Source organism: Scomber japonicus, chromosome 2 (genome assembly GCF_027409825.1).
Source record: "Scomber japonicus isolate fScoJap1 chromosome 2, fScoJap1.pri, whole genome shotgun sequence".
In the NCBI taxonomy this organism is placed as follows: Eukaryota; Metazoa; Chordata; class Actinopteri; order Scombriformes; family Scombridae; genus Scomber; species Scomber japonicus.
The window spans coordinates 23,031,220-23,053,382 of NC_070579.1; the positions used below are offsets into that span (position 1 = coordinate 23,031,220).

Sequence of the window (22,163 nt, forward strand, 5' to 3'; positions counted from 1 at the left end):
AGTACAGATTTACTTAATGAGGGCAAGGTAATTATCACACAGAGAGTGATATACTACCGCTACAGCCAAATAAGCACTTTGCACAGAAACATGAATATAATTACTTCTTCATGATTAACTACAATTAGCGCAATGGAGGCTGATTATTTCAGTATTGGTCAAGCATGCTTGATATTTATAAGCAAGAAAAAGCGCTTTTTAGCCACACAGTGCCATGCTAACTGTGCACAGACAGAAATTAGAGCACAGCTTGTGAGCAGCCTGTATCCGCCCAGCCTCTCCCACAGCAGACAGAGCTGCTGCTGAACGGACTGAACCATTCACACACAGAGGGGGGGATCTCCATTCAGGAGGAACAAAGAAACACAAGTGAACAAAATGTTCACTGAAACTACACTCAACACATTTCTACTTCCTTTAATGAACTATGCAACAATATATTCTTCACATAACAGTTTAAGTCATTTCCTGATTTGTCTCCAAACAGACACAAATATGTATTATTGAAGAGGAAGTAGCACACTGGAAATGTAATTTTTGATTACAATTAACTTTTATTTCTGTCTTCATAATAAGCAGTGTTGTGTGAGTAAATAAAAGCTTCCTGTGCGCTCTTTGCCTATCCCCCCCTCCTGTTACTGCAGAAACACAAAATGGCCACCAGCGCTGCTGCGAGCAGCATGCTGAGCACAGGCACGAGCAGATCCTTTAACAAACTCCGCCTACTAACCAGAAAAAAACAAGTACAGACTCTGCAGAAATCTCCATACTCTTACATGGACCTCGAGGGAAAACTGAACAAATATCTACTTCTAAACCTGCAAATGTGATTGAATGATTTTGATTGATGTTATCTTTCTGTCGCCTCAGTGATCACCTCTGAATGCTGGTTTAGAGTTTCACTACAGTTATAAGAGCTCTCATGGGATCTGCTCACTGCTCAGCAACACACTAAACTGAGAATGACCTGTTATCTTTTTTGACCTCATGAGTTCAGAGCTTATTGTTAAATGTTTTATGAACTTAACTCAAGATAACTGGGTAAACAAATAATGAAGAAAATGTGCAACAGCTACATTAATCTTTGTCTCCTGCAGGCTGCCGGAAGGGCTTCAACCAAAATGTCCAATTGTGAACCTGACACTCAGCTGCCTCAAACTGTCACGCACAGGCGATGCTGTTAATTCAATTAATTAATGCAAAATAAACCACACCAAACACTGAAAGATGACTTTTCTATTTGCTATCTGACATTTTTTCTATGGAGGCTAAATACTGAGTGGAAAAAAAAAACATGTCAGCTAGTGAGATCAGAGTCTGCATTCCTACATTACTGCGCACGGTACGCAGTCCTCCCCACCCCCACCCTCACTGCCTGCATCTGGATCCACTGAAACCCAAAATGGCCACCTGGTCTGCTGTGCGCAGACACATGGAGCCATCAGAGCCTGCTATTATGTAGCAGAACATCTTGTCATGTCACAGCAGCACAGCATCATTGAAAGTAATTGTTATGTGCATACTTCTCACCAGGACATTTGATTTCAACTTGAATAGAGCAATTACAATATTTAGCGAAATTAAACAACATTTTAATGTTTAGATTATTCTAAAGCAGGTCGCATTGTCACTTACGTAGATGTTACAATTATTGAGATTTCACTCAAATCTCTTGATTGAAGCAACTCATTCATTCGCTTGCTGTGCAACCTGTTAAAAGGCTGTCTGTATTTCCTATTTTGAACAATAAATCCCAAAGCCTGTAGTTACTATTAATAATGTTGACTTATTTAGCTTGTACATTAATTCAATTGCAAATAAGAATAATAATAATAATAATAATTTTCACGGTGAGTCTGGTCTCTTTTGATATTCTCCTTGCTAGCTGATTTTACAAAAACCTGCTTTGCTGCAGACAGAGACTGTGTGATCAAGATGGTCCAGAAAGGAACTCTGTACAGGGGAAAATAAATGCCCTCTATGTATTGCAACCTAGATTTAATGGAGTTACCATGTTCTTCCCCCTTTCTGTGTTTCCTCTGGGAGCTCCAGTTTCCGATCATAGTCCAGTGACATACAGGGCAGGTGCTCTGGAAACTCTGAATTACCCTGAGGTGTGAAAGTGGGGGGGGTGTTTGTCAGTCTGTGTTACCTCTGTGATAGACCGACAACCTGTCCGCAGGGTTACACTGACTCATAACCAATGTACCAAGATAAAATGTACAAACAAAGAGCTCATGGATGTACTTTAATCAAACATGTAATCACATGAGCAATATCACTAATTAAAAACTGATGAATAGATCTAGAGCAGTTGGTTTATCTTGTCAATCTCATTTATGTTGTGGTAAGAAGTAAATCTAATCTTCTGATATGTCTAAGACAAACACATATACATATAATGTATTTTAACTATAATAATACATTCTACATATGCTACTAGGTGTAGAAAATGTGTGCTGCAATGCAGGCTGTCTGAGCACTTAGCTCAATCATTTAACAACAAACAAATTAAGTGAACTGCCTGGCAAAGTAAACATTAACCATACATTCAGATATCCTGGTCAAGTAGAAGTGCTCCCATTTCCCTTGTTCAATTGCACTTCACATTAATCTCACTCATGGCCTGCAGAAAACTGAAAACTCAATCCCATCAGGTCCCATCCACCACCTACAGCTGTCTATTGCATGCTTTCCCACAAGCTCAGACAGTTTTGCTTATTACATTTTATATCTGCTATCCGACAAGCATGAAACCAGACGGAGCCAAGACTTTGAGTTATTCTAAGCAGCAGCTGATTATTGATCTTTCCTGTGACATTCCCTCATGTATGTCTATTTGACTCTTGTTTTCCACCCTGTCACGTGGGTATTTTCCCTTCAAATGTTCGACTAGGTGAAGAGCCCCAAATATAATTTTCTACACATTATTCAGAATTTAGCACCTAAATGTGTGAATCTGTTGCCCATACTTGGATCAGGCACCTGTCACACACTGGGTAGTTTTTAGGTAGGCAAATGAGAAATGGACAGAACATGAGAGTTAACAAATCAAATATATCAAAATATACTGTTATTTCTTGTTATCAAATCATGGGTTAACAGTTCAACAACAATCTAAATAGAAGTGCTTCCTTTCCTCCTACTGCCCAAACATTTGTACGCGTGATTTGGATTTTTTTCTTTTCCACAAATGAAGGCTAGCAAGGGCTGGGTAGAAGGAAAAAGGGAAGAAAAATAGGAAGAGGGTGGGGGAGGGCAGAACCAGGAGTTTGAGTGTGAATCAAGAAAGCACATGGTGATTATGCTTTAGCCATATCCTACTGAGGAGGCTCATCTCATGGTTACAAAAAAACAGGCCAATGAATGTTGATTGACACACTACAGAATAAACAAAAAGCACCTGGGTGGCAAACAGAAATAAGGTTCCCTCCAGAGATAAAAAATAAAGGCGCTCTTTGTTAAATGTGGAACTGAAATATGTGCATGCACTAGCTCCATTTTTGTTTTTACAAGCTAAAGAGCAGTTTTGAAGGAGCTACAGTTGAAGTGAGGTTGGATAAACCATAGCTAGCAGCACACTGTCAGATCTGAAGTCCACAGACTGACACAGAGCGGCAACTCCCCTCCCCCACACCAGCAGTCGGCTCCAGTCTGGAGTTATACAGCCAAGCATGGGCTAAACCATTTCAGCAGAAGGGTGTTTTCAGTTTTCACTAACGAGGGAGGGAGCTAAAAAGGTGAATGACATATCTAAGGTTATCTAAACAATGTGAAATCTATATATGGAAGTTTAAAACTAAATTAGTTTATTTAGAATATGAAAAAAATCCTACTGATTTCTAATTTTCCTAAATTGGCAGAAATTTCAACCCTGACCCTGAAAGAGCATTTCATTCCCCTTGAGATATTTGATTAAATATTATTTCTTTCTAACTTATCTATCTTCAAGTCTACACTGCACATTTCAGTTTTTCACATGAAAGGCAAGGAAAAAGTAATGCTGTTTTCATGGTAGGATAAATCCAGTGCTTTAAGCTTCCTATTCCTCTCTGCCTAAAACACACATTTTGAGTAGAAAGTAGCTATGAGAATAAATATTGTTTTCTGTGACAAACTGGCATACCAAGCAGCTAACATTTCCCTGAGCTCAATGATTTGGATTAGTCAACAAGCTAGGCTACTCGACACTTTCCCCACCCCCACTCCTTTCCCTTTGATGGATTGCCTGCAGTGACTGCTACAGCATAAAATGGCTGCTACTGTTGTACTGCGTATATCAGGAAGAGTCCCTTTTACCATGAACACGACTGATTTCGCCTGCTTATGAGTATCTTGTTACTCTATTTAGTTAAAACACATGACATCTGTTGCTCCTCTCCCTGCTGGTTTGTTCTCTCAAGGTCTTTTTTTTTCTTTCTGCAAGGCGTAACACATTTTGGTATCTGAGGTAGCTCTATTTAAACTGTAACACTAGGTGAATGTTCTTATCATTATTTATATCTCTGTGTTTAGCGAGCCCTGAGACTAATGTTCTATGAGTAGAAAAAACTAATTTAAAATCCAGCTGACATTTGTAATAGTGCAAATAAATCCATGCTTGGTCACCTTTCTCAACAGTATGTTGTGTTGTCGGGTATCATTATCAATACCGATACCACTTATTGATACCAATATTTATTAATGGTCTTATTGGTATTTCTATTATCTGGTGTAAGGATGACATATAAAATAAACAGTTATTTATTTACAAATATAACAGTAAAATTAGACGTTCTTACACCTGATACTAAGCGTGTCCTGGGTGAACATCAGTTTCGATATACCGACACCCTTTAACTGGTAACTAACTGGTTTATTTTTGAGAAAGGTTGTGATGTAGCTTTTGTTCGTGAGAGCCGTCCAGCACTCATGGTCAGAGCTAGCTTGTCTGACCTGGTTAGTTTAACTTTTAACTCATCCCTCAAAGTGTTTCCAATGTGTTCAGTCACTGAAATATCCATTTCAATCCTTTGCCTTCTACAACACTGATTAACAGCATATCGGTCTCAATCATTCAGCAGACCAACTAGGTTATGGCTTAATAACAAAGTAACACCTACATTGTTACAGATAGCCTGTAGGATTACCATGCTATCCTAACAGTGACTCAACGGCGTGATTTCTGAGTATGCAGCACTATTTTTTGGCAACTAGTATTTAAGGTGCACACCTTTGTGACACTAGAATTGGCAAAGAATCCATTCAACAATTTCAGTTACTTTCTAAAACTAACGATTGAATGAATGCGCCTGCTTGGCAAAGTTTGTGTGCGTGGGTAATATGTAGGATTTAAATTTCTTTAAGTTTTCAACTGGACCATCCCAACCAAATGGTACCATGACTTGCACTGGCACTGGTACAGGTTCCCAAAACAAGTAGGCTTACATAGCTAGCTAACGTTAGCATATGTAACTTCAGTTTCGTCTTGTGGCAGTAAAGCTGCAGAGTGAAAATGAACCACTGGTTCGAAAAGTTATTTTTTACCACTGTAATTCCAATTTGGGCCTCTCCTCCCACTGCTAGGCTGATGACACCCTGCTATTCTTCCCATTATAGCCATCTGCCATTTGACTGGAGGCTGCAAGATTAATAAGACTAAGCTTGTGCTCCTTTAGGGTAAAGATGTCCAAGACCTTTGTATGACCACTGACAAAAATGTGGTGATACCTACTTGGACGGCTGCTGTTATTTTCTTTAATACAACATTAAGAGGACTGTCGCTATCCCATGTGAGTCGCTACCCGATTTGAGTTGCACATGCGCAGTCGCGTCCGCCATCATGGACAGCTAATTACGGCAACTCCACTTGGACAAACTACTGTTGTAGGTTGGATAGATGTATTTATACATGTTTTAGCAGTTGGATGCGAGTCTGCACAAAGTATAGAAACAATAGAAGTTAAACACAAGTTTGTACATCTGTATGTAACCAGAAGTATTAATACATGAGCCGTTTTTTGCGCATGCGCAATGTCACTACCCAATGTTAGTCAGACCAAGCAGCGCAGTGTTTTTTTTGTTTTGTTTTTTAATATAAACTTTATTAATATATCCTGATCTGAATTAGCGGCTGATGTGACTGGGACCTTTTTTTTTTACTTTGACTCTACATATTGTATTTATGAGTATTAATGTGAAAAATACAAAGAAACACAAACTTTCCTCTGGTCACGTGTGTAATGACTGACAGTTCTACACTCCCTCTGCTGAAGCCCTGCAGTAACTACGACAACACTACTGCTGCTGTTAAATTAACATTATACAGCTAAAACATGAGGAAACACAGAAATAACTCTTATCACAGTGCTGCAGCTGACAAAACAATATTTAAAATACGAGATAAACTATAACCGTAGAGATGTAGAAAGCACTCAAAAGTTAATATTTCTCACAAATCGCGATTGAGTCGACTGAATAATGTGTTTTTTCCAAGCAGAGTTGCCATACATAACTGTCCAATATGGCGAACCTTGGCGGACTCAACTGCACATGTGCGACTCAAATCGGGTAGCGACTCACATCGGTTTACGGGTAGTGGAAAGGACCACTGCAACTCCTAGCTAATTCACAATGGAGTCACCCAATGGTGATCAAACTTTCAACCACAGTGCTTCTCCATTCAATAAACTGGCTCCCTGGTGCTGCCCGCATCCAGTTCAATACTGCAGTGCTTACTTACAGGGCAGTGAAGGCCATCTCTAGCTTGCTTGACTGCCACTTGCACTATCTCTATCTGGTGCTCTCAGCTCACTAGTCTCTTCCTGTCTTCTTTTTAAAAATGGCTTTGGAAGTCATCAGCAAAGAAACACTTTAAAATTAACATTAGCTGCAGCATGACATTAGATTGTGTTTCTCCAAGCTGATTCTTATTCAGCTTTCTCACCCAAGGCAGCTGTGGCACTTCTACAGTCCCAACCCCTACAGCCAAAACATAACCTCTTTCAAATAAATGGGACGACGTTTTCACCGCAATGCCTGATTTGGTATGAATTTAGCTTAACTCTATTTTGAAGTTCCCCAGAGCTCAATATTGGGCCCACTCCTCTTTTTTTCTTAAATATCCACAATCTTTCACACAGTTGTCAAATTTTACTCTATTTTGCCAGTGGTCCGGACTTTTTAGTGTTGCAAATCCAGTTGCCTCACAAGGTGGTGATAGATGGCCATAGACAGATGGTTAATCCACTCGCTTGCCAAGTATTTTTTGATAGTACCTGTCCTTTTCCAAACAGTTTCCATGGACGACTTCTCAGATGGTTCTGTGCAACAAACCATCTAGCGCCTAAGGTCATCTCTCTGCTTAACCTTTGACAAGCACATAGTGCTCATCTTCTTTAAAGAAGTTCTGTCTTGTGCATCAGCTGCCTTGATCTCTGGTGGCTTCTGCACTAACCACAAGGAATGTCAAAGCAATCCTCAAAATATTGGTCGCTGTAGAATGAGGTACAAATTGCAGCCATATTTTAATTCTAAAGGGAACACTGTATCAGATCATTCCTCGCCTTGTATTCTGTCCACTGTACGCCCTTCTTACATTCAAAATGATGCAAAGACACATGTGTGTGTGTTGAAAGGGAAAATATGTTCTTATTAAGAAACTATGACTACACTTAAAGATTAACTACATGCTCAACCTCTGCTGGATTGGAAGGCAGACTCTACCAAATGTGGCCTCGTGGCTCCATGGTGTGTGACGCAGAAAGTCAGGGGACACTGACGTGCAGAGACAGGATGAAAAAGGGCAGGAAAACAGCACAAAGAACTGGATTTCCTGTTATGATTTGAGAGTCTGATCTGTAGAGGTGTGCAATTTGTTGGCACTGAGTTGTACCTTGAAGTGACAGAGCGCTTTAAGTGACCAACATCAAACAAACTTGCTGCCTCAAGTTCAATCATATTATGCTCTTCAGACAGCTTCAGCTGTGAACACTGACAATGTTCACATTACTTGGAGCGCAAAACTGATAAAATATGTGTTGCATTCACCAAGTGTGGAGATAGTGCACACAGCAGCAGAAGTATTACTGGCTAGTAATGGGGCTTTACCATGATACAGTTCTAGCACTACTCAGCTCGACCTTTTTTTTTTGCTTTTCTATTAGGGATATTACCCGGTACCTTTTTAGTACCTGCTCTGACCAGGTAGCGAGCCGAGCCGATACTAAAATGTGATGTCAACAGACTGCCGGCCACTAATTGGTAAGAGAGTGTCATCACTGGAAGAGTGATTAGCGCGACATCCCACACAAGAATCAAAATTTTTAAATACCGCCAACAACAGTTACAGTGAATTTTACGCCAGTTCGTTTCATGCGAGTTAACATGGCTCCTTTGCGCAAAACTACACTGTGGTCCTTCGACAAGGTTCAGACGTTCCTGTGTCACGGAAGTTTCGTGCAGCGAAAACAATGTCTGGAAACCGTTTTGGTCAACTCCCACCGCTTTGACTCTTTATAACCAGAGATATAACAAAGACAAACCGGTTTCATCTCGTACATGCGTGATCATTAAATTTATTACGAGATAGCCACAGGCAGCCACCGTGTACGGTAACACTGCTATCAGATAATTGGGTTCTGCTCTATTGGGGTGTTAAAACATACCGTAGCATGCTCTTGATTCAATGGTGAGAGCAACTTTTGTAAAGCACATGAAGTAATTACCGTAAATTCCGGACTACAGAGCGCACCTGATTAAAAGCCGCATGCTCTAATTTTAGAAAGAAAATCAATTTTGTACTTGTACAAGCCGCACCAGATTTTAAGCCCACGTTGTAATATGAGATATTAGCTAGGGTGTCCATCGGTGATTGCGCCCCCCCCCCCCCCGCTACTCTAACTACACACTGTTCATTTAGGGTGCACTAGGCAACCGTACCGTGCCCAAGCACGTTTGCCCCCTAAAGTCCGGATTATTTGGCTAGTGGGAGTGCAAGTGTACCCTGCTTGAGGGAAAAGAAGCCAAATTTCCAGGGAGTCCCTGGAAATCGACGATTTTTTAAAAGGCAACACTAGCTGAGCCCTGGTCATATCAAGCAACACTAAATGCAACGTGGCACCATTATGCTTATGGGTTCCCAATCCGACCATTTTTTGTGTATTATTTTGTCATTATTAAGGCAAAAGAACTCAATTTATGTCCATGGACATTATCATGAATAGGCTATAGGCTTAATATTAGTTTGCATCCAGCGTGCTGCTTGGACTTCATTACATCTGCTGCACCGCTGCTACCACAATTATCAAATGGTAAATTTATTGTCTGTGACTGTGACCCTCATAAAAGTAAATCTGCATTATATAAACTAACGAAATTCGTTAAAGTCATTTGGCGACTTCTAAGTCATTAAACTAAGTCTTACTTTTACTGGAGTAATCTACCTCGTTCGCACCTGTCATTGTAGCCTACATCTTGTATTGGAAAACTTTGAATTAAAACTTACCCACTGAGAAAACTCTCCCGTTCTCTCCTATGAAGGAGTCGGACAACAACAACGTGAAGAACATGAAGCAAAGTGAAAAAATAATAAAGTACGTAACAACAACACCCACGAAAAAAAAACATGCATTAGCCGCACCGTTGTAGAAGCCGCAGTGTTCAAAGTGTGGGAAAAAAAGTAGTAGTCCGGAATTTACGGTATTTAGTTTGCTTTAGGAATTGACATTAGCTTACCAAAGCAATTGTACAAGGGCTCCTTCTGTTAGACTGGTTTGAATTCATCAATATTTGCAGGCAAAAGCAATTTTCAGACATGCAATAAGTATTATTGCTGGCTTCATCAAAAACACAGTAAAAATATAGAAGTGGTGGCCTTTTGTATTTCAGACAGGTGTCCGTTATGTAAATGTTCCTTACAGCTTTATTCAGATATGACAAGACATGCTTGCACAATAATTGGCACTTGTTGCATGAGAGGGAGCAGAGAGGGAGAGGGGGTAACTTGGAAAGTATTTATATGAAGAAAGAAGACATTTCTATTCTTTTACAGGCTGTATCAGTTACTAAATGACTAAATGGCCATAGTCTCCACCAGCTAGTGAGGTTACATCCACATTAATATGTTTATTGTAAAATGTATAACCAATGTTAGATTTACGCCTAGCGTCCACACTACTTTAGTGTTTTCAAAATCTGCTTGTGTTTCCATTGGTACAAGCATGCCCAGTGTATGTGAATAGTCATGTGATATGCATTTTGGGGCATGCTAGTTTTAAAATGAAAATGCATGAATGTGGATGTAATCTGAATCTACTAAAAATCGTATGCAGTTTGGTAATTTATTAGCGTTTTGTGGTTTACTTAACTGTATTTATTCCCTTTGTATAAAAATTAGATAACAGAAATAATTTACTGCTGATAGTCAGCAAAGACATGTTTACTTTCTATGTGAATGTTTTACCTTGCACTGCTGTGGCCATTGTGTTTATCCAACAGTAAGATAGATGTGAAATGTTGAAAGTGTGTCGGAAATGTTACTAGATCTGACCTAGTGGACCAAGTGATCAGGAAACAGTCAAATAAAGCTGATATCTAAGGAGCAGGAGAAGGGGGATTGTCATAAGTTGGCCGCAGTCAGCGGTTACACCATAACCCGCTTGGTGGCGGGTCAGGCACACTTTTGCTCAGTTCCACAGATGGTCCATCTTGGGCGCAACTCAGTACATTTAAACTGGCAATGTAAATGGCATGGTTGGTCTTGGCACAAACAAAAGTGATAAAGGGAAAACCCTACAGGTGCTTATTCAGACATGAAGCCAACAAATTGCTGTCACATTTATGTAACAAAATGCATGTCTAACATTATAAATAGGGCAATATTACACAACGGGATTTCTTTCATACTAAAAAATGGCTCCCACAGTTAAATGAAAGGAACAGACACAGTGAAAAATAATGCACATGGCAATAGGGAGGAGACATAGGTGTGCAAGCCTTAACATGTGAGACATCTACCCCTGTACCAACCTCCCTCTAAAATCTAAAACACTGAAAAATCACCACCGTCTTATTTTAATATAGCACATGGGTGTAACATTGTACGGTGTCTTTTGCACCAGTGTCTAGTTTTTGAACAAATTGTATCCTGTTTACAGTTCATAGAAACCATGTCCCTGATTTAAGACATTTCTTGTGTATCATTCTGAAGATTTTTGTGTTGTGTTTAAGTACACCGAGAGCAACTAAGTCAAAATCAAATTCCTTGCATGGGTAAACATACTTGGCCAATAAAAATCATTTTGATTGTGAGTGGGGTTTTATTAAAGTAGAGATATAAAACACAGCTTTATAGTCTACTTTGAAGATGAATCGTAAATGTCTTGCATGCATTCATGTAGTAAGCACCAGTTTGGTCCGTACAAATCACAAATTAAGATAGATTTTGTGTAATGGTTCCCTCTTAAAAATACATACACAAATGTGTAAGAATGACTAATTTATTGTGGCCTATGTGTGAAATGCAAAGTACCCATTTAAAACAAATCAGTTTTCTTAATTATCAGCATGTCAAGATGTAAATGATGAATAGCCAACAGTGTATTTTGAGAACCAGGATCATATTTCTTATCACTCTTATTTTCAGCCTGAAACACAAACCGGCTGTAACTGGTTGAAACCAGTTCTTGTGGATGTTGGCATTGTTTTAAAAACTTAGACACAAAAGAAATTTTAGGAATAGACTTTTCTATAAAAAATGATAAATACAGGATTGGGACCTGCTATCACTCTCAGATTGATTTACATCTGTAATGTTGGTTAAAATGCCATTAAAATGAGGCAGGATATTAAAACTATAATTAAATGAGAAACACACGAACTGCAGATTCTTTTTTAAGTTACAACCTAATCAGTCCTGTAATTTCTGCTCATATTTATATGGTTAAAAAAAACAAATATACTCTGGGTTAACATTTTAAATCAATATTCACATGCTGATGGATGCATTTCTTATTCATATATTTGTTATGATACTTGCATTCACACCAATATGGATTTAGTTATATTATTATCCGCTAAATAAATATTTAAGATGCATATTATACACGTACTTTGGAATTCATAAATTAGTAATATTATAGAGTGAGTCTTAATACAAACATTATTCAGAGACAGTATACAGACAGGTTCTTACACATGTTGGAAATACTGTGTATTACATGACATGTTCATAGTTCCCCTATGTGGATAACTATGGTAAATGTTATAGCTGAAATAGGTTCTCATCAATCTGGTGTTATCGTTTTTTTTTAATTATGAAAGAGTTACAGAACATGCATGAACATTTGCTCTCCAACATCAACCAATTGCCTAATATCACAGAGATGATTCAGCTGAAATAAAAGGTATTATATCCTCCTTTTAATTATGCTCAATATGAGCAGATTTAAGATTCACAGTAATCTCAAGTATGATGTAGTTAGAAGAACTACTGGTATTTATCATCCATTATAGAAACGACTGATGTTGGGGTTTGTATTGTATAAGGTGTACAAGGACCTGTGTCATGGACCAACAGCTGCACAGAATTGACTTAGACTGGGCTACAAACCTGTGTATACCACGACTGAGAACTGTGTCACTGCAAGACTCAAAAACTCATGTATTTCTCCATATAAAGAAAATGTGAGGAGCTCACTTATACTATCAAATTTTCCTACATTACCATTAAGTGTTTTTTACATGTAGCTAGCTCTACAGATTTTTGTAGCAGCTGTACAATCAATATGACATTCTTATCAATCTAACTATATGAGGTTAAACTAATTTAGCAACGTAAAAAATAACTGACTTCTAACATTCACAGGAAAGCTTTTGAAAAATGTAGGTGGAGCCTTTTTAAAGCTGCTTCCTCTTCAGCAGAAAAAACAGACTGTGTAATGAATTACAAATGCACCATGTGAGCACTGCCACTGAGTGAAGTGGGGGAGGGGAAACTAAAAACAGGACTGTACCATATTCCTAAATGGTAAAAACAAAGCAAACCATACTGTTTCTAATTTATGTAGAATAAATTGGGTCCTAATTGTTACATTATCATGGACATGATGAAAACAACCAAAATCTGCACACTGCCAAATTCCCAAAACTAGGCCTGACTTATTGCTCTCTGCTTTACAGAGAAAACACTCAATTGGTTACTTATCTATAAATTACTTAACTTAAATCAGAAGAGCTGCTGATTTTTTTCTGTTTTTGAAAGCCACAAGACAGGGCAAACAGAAAAAAATGCTTAACTCTTGTAATACCATTGACATTAAGCCACACCCACATCTTAGGACAGTGCTGGTGCATGGAAAATTACTGGACTGTACCACTTTAGACCAAGAGGGGGGTTTAACTGCAAATTGTAGAGAATGCAGCAGTTTCTTCCTCTTCACTCCAGCTCATTTTTATATTCTGTGCCATTCAGGCTTAGACATAGTGTTCATTTTCATTTTAGGGATACTCTCTAGTAATCTGCATTAAATTATAGAAACATCTAAAAAAGCCAGAAACTCTTCGTTCAAGCTGTTCATGGGCGATACTTGAAGTTAATTTATAATTATTCTATTAACCACATTACTTATTATCTCAGGGTAGACAACTTTTCATCAAAGTCTGTCTCCCTTATTGCCCCTCCCCCAAAGTGTTACCACTGCATTATGATAGATGAGCTTGCAGCTTGTATTAACCCTACATTCTGTATCACTGAAATATACAGTAGGTGCCTTTTTGATTTGATATGGGTTGGACCTTTCAGACTTTAGTGAGTCAGGTACAAATACATGACAGACGCAAATGTGTATTTCCAGATGCAAATGAGTAGTCACTACTGAATTCCATTTAAAGTACTTCAAACTGGTATCAGACTATGCAAAACACAAGCGGTGTGGGGGCATCTTATACTTCAGTCCACAGAGAAATGGGTCACTTTTTTCCTTTTTTCATATAGCATGTATTATCATAATTATCACAAGTGACAAAAAACAAGAAAAAAAAGGAAAAAACATAGGATACACTACCTGTGTAAAAAAAGTTCTGCTAATGTAATCGTAATCAGAATCCATATCTATTAAACCATTCAGTAACTTTAAAAAAGTAATGTTAGCTACAATCATGAAAACCGCGGAACATCGTTGATGCAAAACAACATTGAAGGGATGTGTTTAATATGATATGATCTGCTTGTAAAAATGTTTTATTATTGTAAGCGTAAAAAGAACATTTCTGCTGGTGAAACTACTATCCTAGCAAGTAATGTTACTTGCTTTCTACACCCGCTGCAGTGCCAACAGTTTGGGGCTTACTGTAAAAGTCACCAAAAGTACCAAAAAACAGAAGCAAAAAAAATATTACTTGACCAGCTGTCAATATTCAACAGTCAAAAGAAGCATGTTATCTGCTAGTGTTAAATAATAGAAGAGCTGCTGAGCTAGCATGCTAGCTGCAGTACCTCGACTCACCGACTTTTCGCGTCGTCAAGCGATGTTCCCGCGATTTTCAGTCCCGGTCAGTCGAAGACTGTCTCCGCCTCCTCTTGTGCTGCCGTGACTTTACAACTCTTCTCAGCCGTGTTGTGTACAACCGTTGTGGTGAGGATGTGGTTTCAGTGGGGGGCAAAATCCACCGGGTTTCAAGGTTCACCGGGAAAAACCAGCGAGCTGTGCCACAACAACAGCGTACGACTTAGCCGACTGCTCTCCTCTTTCGAATCACGGATAGACTCCTCCTCTTCGTGCACAGAAAACACTCTAGAACCATACGTCACCAGCGGCGGCGGTGGCGGTTGGTCGACAGATACCGAACGGTTTACTCTCAACGTTCTTTTTTTCCTTCCGTCTTTTCAGCCTCTCTACCGGCGGTGACGGTGCTGAAGTCCTTAACTAAAGCCGGCAAGGTAGGTATGAACCGCTGCAGGACGTGATAGATCGGTTTGTATGGGTGATCTGGCAGAAGTAGTACACGTGTGTTAGAGCAGCAGCTCCTCTGCCTGGAGAAACCAAACTGCAGTGAGGCTGAGACCAGCTCACAGAGCCAATGGTTGGAACAAGGGACAACAGGGAGCAGAACATTAGCATGAGGAGGGGGGGGAGGAGGAAGCAGAAACCCGGGCTGAGGGGAGGGCTTATAGCATGGAGGAGGAGTCGGTTAACGACAGCCTGAGAATTTGTGTTAACTTAACTACAGACAAAGGGTCAAACTAGGTTTTGAAACTAGGGTTGAAATGTATGCATCACAGGAAGTTAGGGTTGTGTTTGAGTTGTCCCCTGTGTGAGTGTTTGTTTGTGTGTACATGGTCGCCATTTCTTTGACCATGGAGTGCTGAGTGGTAGGCTACGCACATTGTTTAATGATGATTTAATAAATATCACATATCATGAAACTGGAGGTCAGACTTTCAAGATTACAGAGAGAATACTGAGCCATTGTTGTTAATTGAAAAGGCAAATTTTCTCAGCCTTTACTTTTTTTCTTTTTTGCACCTATGGATTCTCACAAGAAGGCACAGACAAACACTTTTTATTTTCTTAGCTTTCAAAATATCTGAACCACCACATTAATGAACAACATATTTTCTGTAGTTTTTTTTTTGTGCCTGCTGACATTATACAGCACAGTCAGCCATTTTGTTGAGTCACTTGTGTGCATGAAACCTGTAGTTCCCCAGGAGACCAGCAGGGGGTGGATTATAGTGCCGTTCTTATCATAAGCATTACAATGTTTGTTCCTGTCCATGAGGAGCAAACCTGTGCATCAACTGTAGTCTGTGTTGGGGTGAGTCCCCTTGCAGTTTGTATGTTCATACTCAAAAATCCATATGATCAGGAGTAGGAGGTGATAACTGCAGATGCCCCAGGCCATGTGCCTCTCTCTCTTTCTCTCACACAGTCTCGCACACCAGACAAGGCCTGCAGTGCTAATCTATTAAAGAGAAGGCTTTAGGTTTGGCAAGTCTCTCTTTTTGACCTACATGCGTGAACAAACTCAGCTAGGCTACACTGTAACATATTGCCTTTGCACTGACATGGAACTATAAAATGAATGAAATCAATGCATTGCATATTTGCATCTATATTCAGGAAACACTGTAGACAGATCATAGGATCCATTAGGGAGAAAAAAAGCAGGATTATTACAGGAAACAGCCTGAAAATCAAAAGTGTAACTGCTGCACCCTCTGTCTTTTTGAATCAGTGGTAAATAAAAAAACAGACGTTGAAATGGTTTACGAAGTTGTCACTACAAATGTTTCTTTACAAAAATCGTGCAAATCGCTGCAAATAAGAATAATCTGTTTTTTTTGTTGCCATTGTTTGTTTAGTCATGTTTGTATTTGTCTTAATAAATTGATAGTCATTTATTCTCATTTGCTGTATGCTGTAATTTAAAGCCTCTGTGGAGCTCTGACGCTAACTGTCTTGTTTTTGTTTTGCTTTTACGAAGATTTTTTCTGTGGGCATTTTTTTCCTTTTTGACAGCTCACAGCAGTAATGAACAGGATATATAGGAAGACAACAAGGGGCCAGAAAAAAGTCAGTATCCAACCGTAGATCATTGCAGTTTCATGGTGTATCTTTTAGGCCACAAGTTAAAAAGATACAGGGAAGAAAAACAGCAGTGACACAAAGTCACACTTTCACAGTTGTTTCTAACTGTGTGGGTGTGGCCTGATTTGTGTGTCATAAGATACACAGAAACACATCTCCATTATTAACTATACTTACTTTGCAAAGTGAAATGCTGCCATATTTTTTATTAATATAATCATATTTATCGGATTTGATAATTTCCACTAAACCATGTAAATTAAGGTTTTAATATGACAAACAAACTTAGCTATATTCAAGCTGTAACTTGATATGGTTTCACCATAACTAGAAATATCCCACTGTTATCTCTCATAGTCACTTGAATAATCTAAACCCGTTTTACATACAGAGAATCAACAGCTTTTGTAGATATTGAGAAATATTAACCTCAGTAAAGTGATAGCCTGTTTAAAGAACCTGGTTGAAAATGAAAGTCCGTCAAAGGAAAAGAACCTCTCAGTGAACATGGCGTTAGAGAGAACATGTGTTGTTGCGCGATACACATTTGATCCAGAGAAGCACCATTCAAGAAGTACATGGGTCCACTTGTAGAAAGTCCAGTTATGTTTATATAGTCAAACACATTTCATGTATGAAACTTCTTTGAGACTGGTCTTCCTGTATCTAATCACAACAGTCACTGTGAGCGAGCACAATATACAGTGTAGCTTGAGGAAAGCAGCATGTTTTTTTTGAATGACATTAGACGACTTAATCCAGTTTACCTGACAATGGCTGGCTAATCAAACGCCTTGCATCGCCCCACATTACTTCACATTGTTAGTGTTTGCACTTCAACAAACTACAAATCTGCAACCAAATACCAAAGTTTAGATTTGCTTAGTGTTTGACTGGTGCTGTCAGCCCATGGTCCTTTTCTGTCTGTAAAAGGAAGGAGAAATTGTACACCATTAAGTTAGATCAATATTTCGCTATGCAGACCAGCTAGATAGCTCTCTGTCACAGGGGACCTCTGTCCTCTATACAACCCTGTATCAATCATTTGCTCACACTTTTTTTTTCTTCAGAATTTGGTTTTGTGGGCTCCATGCATGGTTAGAAAAGCTCCATAAGGAACCCAGTTGAATTAGAAATTAAAAAATGTCACTTCCTCTTTTGTTGTCCCTCTGCAAAACCAAAAATACTGCAAGATTTGTCGCAGATTTTCAATGCTTTTGGGAAGGAATTGTTCACTTGAAATATAACATACAAAGGATTTTGTTTTTCTTGTATTTTTATGAGCACTGGAGCTGAAATGGTTAAGCCTGTCCTGGAAGCCATGGGTTAGCCTTACAGAATTGGCAATCAGGTGATTAAAATAACAAACAGTGTGACCTTTGGATCTTGAACATGCTGAGATACTTTTATGGCATTTTGCATGTTAGATAGAGATAATGTGTGTAAAGGTGAAATTTCAACCTGGAGATTGTGCACGACTCATAAAGTGTTGGGGGACAAAATGGAAATGATTCGTCCTCTTGGGTGCATGGATCTCTTCAGTAAATTTCATGTCAGTCTTCATCAGAAAAACTCAGGCCAAAATCATCAAAAATCATTGTCTTGGGAAAATGTTGTCACTTAGACATAATGCTGTAGACTCACATGCCCCCACCCCCACTATTGTCACACACACACACCCCTCCCCCAAGATACACACACATACACAAAACAAACCACATATTCCAAGTTCAGGCTTGTATAGGACATACCATCCTGTTCAAATTTGACAGCTCTCATGTTGAGACCCAATGTTCCTGTTCTTCTTGTTCTTCACAGACAATACACACACTGTGAAGCTGATAGGACTATATACTTTATCATATCAAAATATATGTGCAAGCAACAGTGACCTGTTTGTGCTGCAACCAAGTTTCAAAGGCGACGAGAGGAGTGACGAATAACCAAGCACACACCAAGGTCTCACTCCTTACTTTTTTTCATAAATGAATTTAAGGCATGTGCAATTGATGAATTTCCACTCTGACCATTCTAACCTATACTTGATTGAAGGTACAAGAAAAAAATACGGTCATGTTGCAAATATGAAGTATGAAGTATGAAATATGAGTTTATCAAAAAATGTTATCCTCTGGGTAGCATGACTGTGTTCACTAAATTTCAAGTTAGTCTTAACGTTATATTTCCATATCTCTTGTGTTCAAGTCCAGATTTTTGGTAATAATGGTGATGCAATGATGACCTCTAATGGCCACAAGATCTACAGCAAATTTCATATAATTAGGGCCATTAGTTATCATAGAACTAAGTGTTGATTTTTTTTTAACCTAGTGGTGATACTGAATGCAAGATCAAAAAGTAATCAAAATCATAGGAATCATCCTCTGGGTACCATGAATATATCAAAATACATGGTATCTGTCCAGTAGTTCCTGAGATATCTTATCAAGGCCACGTTTTACTGCATCGAGTGCTCAGAACACTGCTGTGTGTGGACAAGATACAATTCATTCCAAACTTTTTGGTTAATTTGTGTGCATGATTAAAGTATATACAGAGAGCCAGCACAATAGACCAGCCTTTCTCCTAGAAGCATGCAGTGCAGTGCTCCTAAGGAGTTAGGAATGGAATATAGGATAACAACAGGATAATGAATGGATTTCTGATATTTTATATAAAATCTTTAATGAAAGTTAAAATTGGCCGCGAACAAAAAAAAATACATTGGGGTAATCCTTAGTGAAAGAAACTGAGAAAAAACAGCTTGTTGGCTTTCAAAGGTTTTTGTTATACTGCCACCATCTGACCAGTCAGAGTAATTGCTTGTCTAAGTTACCAGGGGAGGTCTTGGTAGCGTAGTCTTACTGACCCCAGAAAAAGTATTGAGTGAATTTCAATACTTTTATAATGGCTACTGATTTGACAATGAGTTAACAGCTAACCTGGCCCTCTCCAATTCAAAAGTGCTAAAACCAGCATATTGATGAGCTGGGGTGTTTATTCTCAGTGAGGTTGGTAGTATTAGCAAACTCTGTTAATATAATGCGATGAATGTCAAAGAATAGCAAGAGCAGAGTGTACACATCCTAAATAAAATTAAAAAAAAAATAATAATAATAATTTTAAAAAGCAGAAAAAAATGTCTTAAAAGATCAACAAACTTTAAAGCAATATTTCCATCTCACAGAGATCTTTGTCAAATTTAGTTTGACTTCTGCCCTCATTGTTTATGGCGCTTACAAGGCAAATTCCTCTCTTAATCACCTTCAGTTTTGGGACATTTGACAATGCTTGGCCAGACATTTGGTGAGCACTTGCAGTGGTGTACACCTCAGTATTGCCCCAAAATCATGGTATCATTGCTTATACCAAAAGGCTTCAGGTCACAGGAAAAACAATGTCAAGTCCAAGGTGTCATATAAATGGCTCTTGGTATCATATACTGTATATAAGATTGAGTCAAGAGCAACTGGACATATATATATTTCACTCCCACAGAAGTTAAATGCCTGACACTTCCCAACAGTCAGTCAGAAATGAACAAGCCTTCTGGATGAGAGGTGAAACATCTTCAAGAATCAGCTGCTCTCAACTCAACCGTCTTGACACTCAAAAAGGAACCAAGGGTGTTATAATCTGCCCAAGTGGCAGCAAGTTGTATAGGACCTAAAATAGTGCCTTGTGGCATACCACAAGACAGAGCAGCAGTTGCAGACACAAAGTTGGTTAAACATTCAGAAAAAAGTTATAAAAATGTAAAATCCCACTGCAAGGTCAACATTATATACACTAAATGAAGCAGTTTGTGATGAATATCAAAGGCATTTTCTGTACCCCACCTCTTAAATGGCATTCTCACTGATCTCCACAATTTGTCTTGCAGGTGGTGAGCCCGCAAGGAAAGGATGATTATTCCGTTATACCAAAGAGTGACCACACAGTTTGTTAAGGGTAGCAGTTTCATATATTACAAGTTACAAGTTTTTCATATGATTTTTTGGAAATTCACTCAGCACATACTAATATTCATGATACACCATTATTCATGAAACCCCTTGTAGGATTGCCAGTATTTTCATTTGAGATAATTTTAAAACTGAGACTGCAGTTTTTTAAGTTCAATACATGGTGTATGTAACAATACAGCTACTACTAATACTAGTAATAATAATAATACAAATCCCAAATATTGATTTCAGCATAATGTATGATGTGTAATATAAATCACGTAATTCAATCATTGTTGAGACATTAATGAAAAAAACTTTCCAAACAACATGAGAATGTGCTTTTATTAAATAAAGAATAAATTACAATAAATAAGACATTAATGTATAAATAACTCAATATAACACTGGAAATTATATCAATGTGTCACACTAACTTTGAGAAAAGTGTTTATTAAATAAATTTACATTGTGAAGTTGAACATATTCAAAGGGATGAGTGATAGGTGTATCGTTGGCCGTCTGCTTAGTCACAGGAGTTAAGACAGCAGTCCTGTACCTCATGATGCTGCGATTCACTGCACACATCACACATTCAGAGATAGTTGATAAGTTGATGTCATGGTGCAGTGATGTGTGAACTGATGGCTGCAAGTAAACAGGCAATATGGACACAAGCATGCACACATAAGCGCAGAGTAGAAACAGATTTTGTCATACTGTTTAAAACTTTGACTGCACTAAAATCACAAACAACTGTTATCATTTTGTTGCAGAGGTCACACTTCATATCAAATTCACACAAACGTATGATTATATAAAATGATTCAACTTAAAAAATTAGATAGAGATTTAAAGATTGGATTAATTGTAGTTTTGGCATATTTGTGCTCTACTGCAAATATTAAATGGCAGAACAGTATAAATATTGAGATCCTGAAGAAAACTTAGTAAACATTGATTGAAAGTTGATAATTGATTTGGGGTATTGGGTGATATTATTAAAGCATCTTGTAAACTTGACCTGGAAAGTTAGATTAATTATGACTGATAGCAGTGAAGGATCCAAACTCTATAAACTTAATCAGGAAATAAGACTGGATCGGACAGACATTAAAAAAAAAAAAATCTCACCATTCGGAACATCTGAGAGGATACTGATTTGGTCCTCCAAGTCTCTATTTCATGTACTATTGAGTCACTGCTGTTACATGGCAGAATGCTGCCACCAAGTGGTGAAGAGGAGAAGGTCAAATTTTAAAACACCATCAGCACAAATATTGGTTAACACTTCTTAGTTTTGCCGTGTTCACAAGTACTTTGCATGGCACAGGACATCAAATAAAAAATGATTATAATTTTCAGGTTTCTTTTCACCATCATGTACACCAGACTTGTGCACAAGTACACTAATTACACCTGTGTGTCTGTTTTTAGTATCATAAAATATTCTTTTTGTGAATGGCCACTGAATAAGATGAGGGAATAGTGCATTAAACATTCAAGTCTAATGAATACAAAAACTGATTAAAGATTGTGTGTTTCAAATACTGGTTTACACTATGTGTGAATCGTTCAAGCTGAGTAAGCATGTGTATGAAATTAGATATTTTTAAATTACTTTATTGGCTTTTTAATTTCTGTTAAG

General features: G+C 38.3%; 1 protein-coding gene across 2 annotated transcripts in view; it reads right to left on the reverse strand.

Moving 5' to 3' along the window:
- atf7ip (activating transcription factor 7 interacting protein) overlaps positions 1 to 15,066 on the reverse strand; it is a 31,225-nt gene extending 16,159 nt beyond the window's left edge. The window contains exon 1 of one of the 2 annotated variants that reach the window (XM_053338667.1): positions 14,484 to 15,066. The gene's annotated coding sequence lies outside the window, so the exon portion shown is untranslated. The remainder of the gene's footprint in view (positions 1 to 14,483) is intronic. The other variant, XM_053338675.1, reaches the window with a different exon arrangement.
- Positions 15,067 to 22,163: the final 7,097 nt, after the last annotated feature.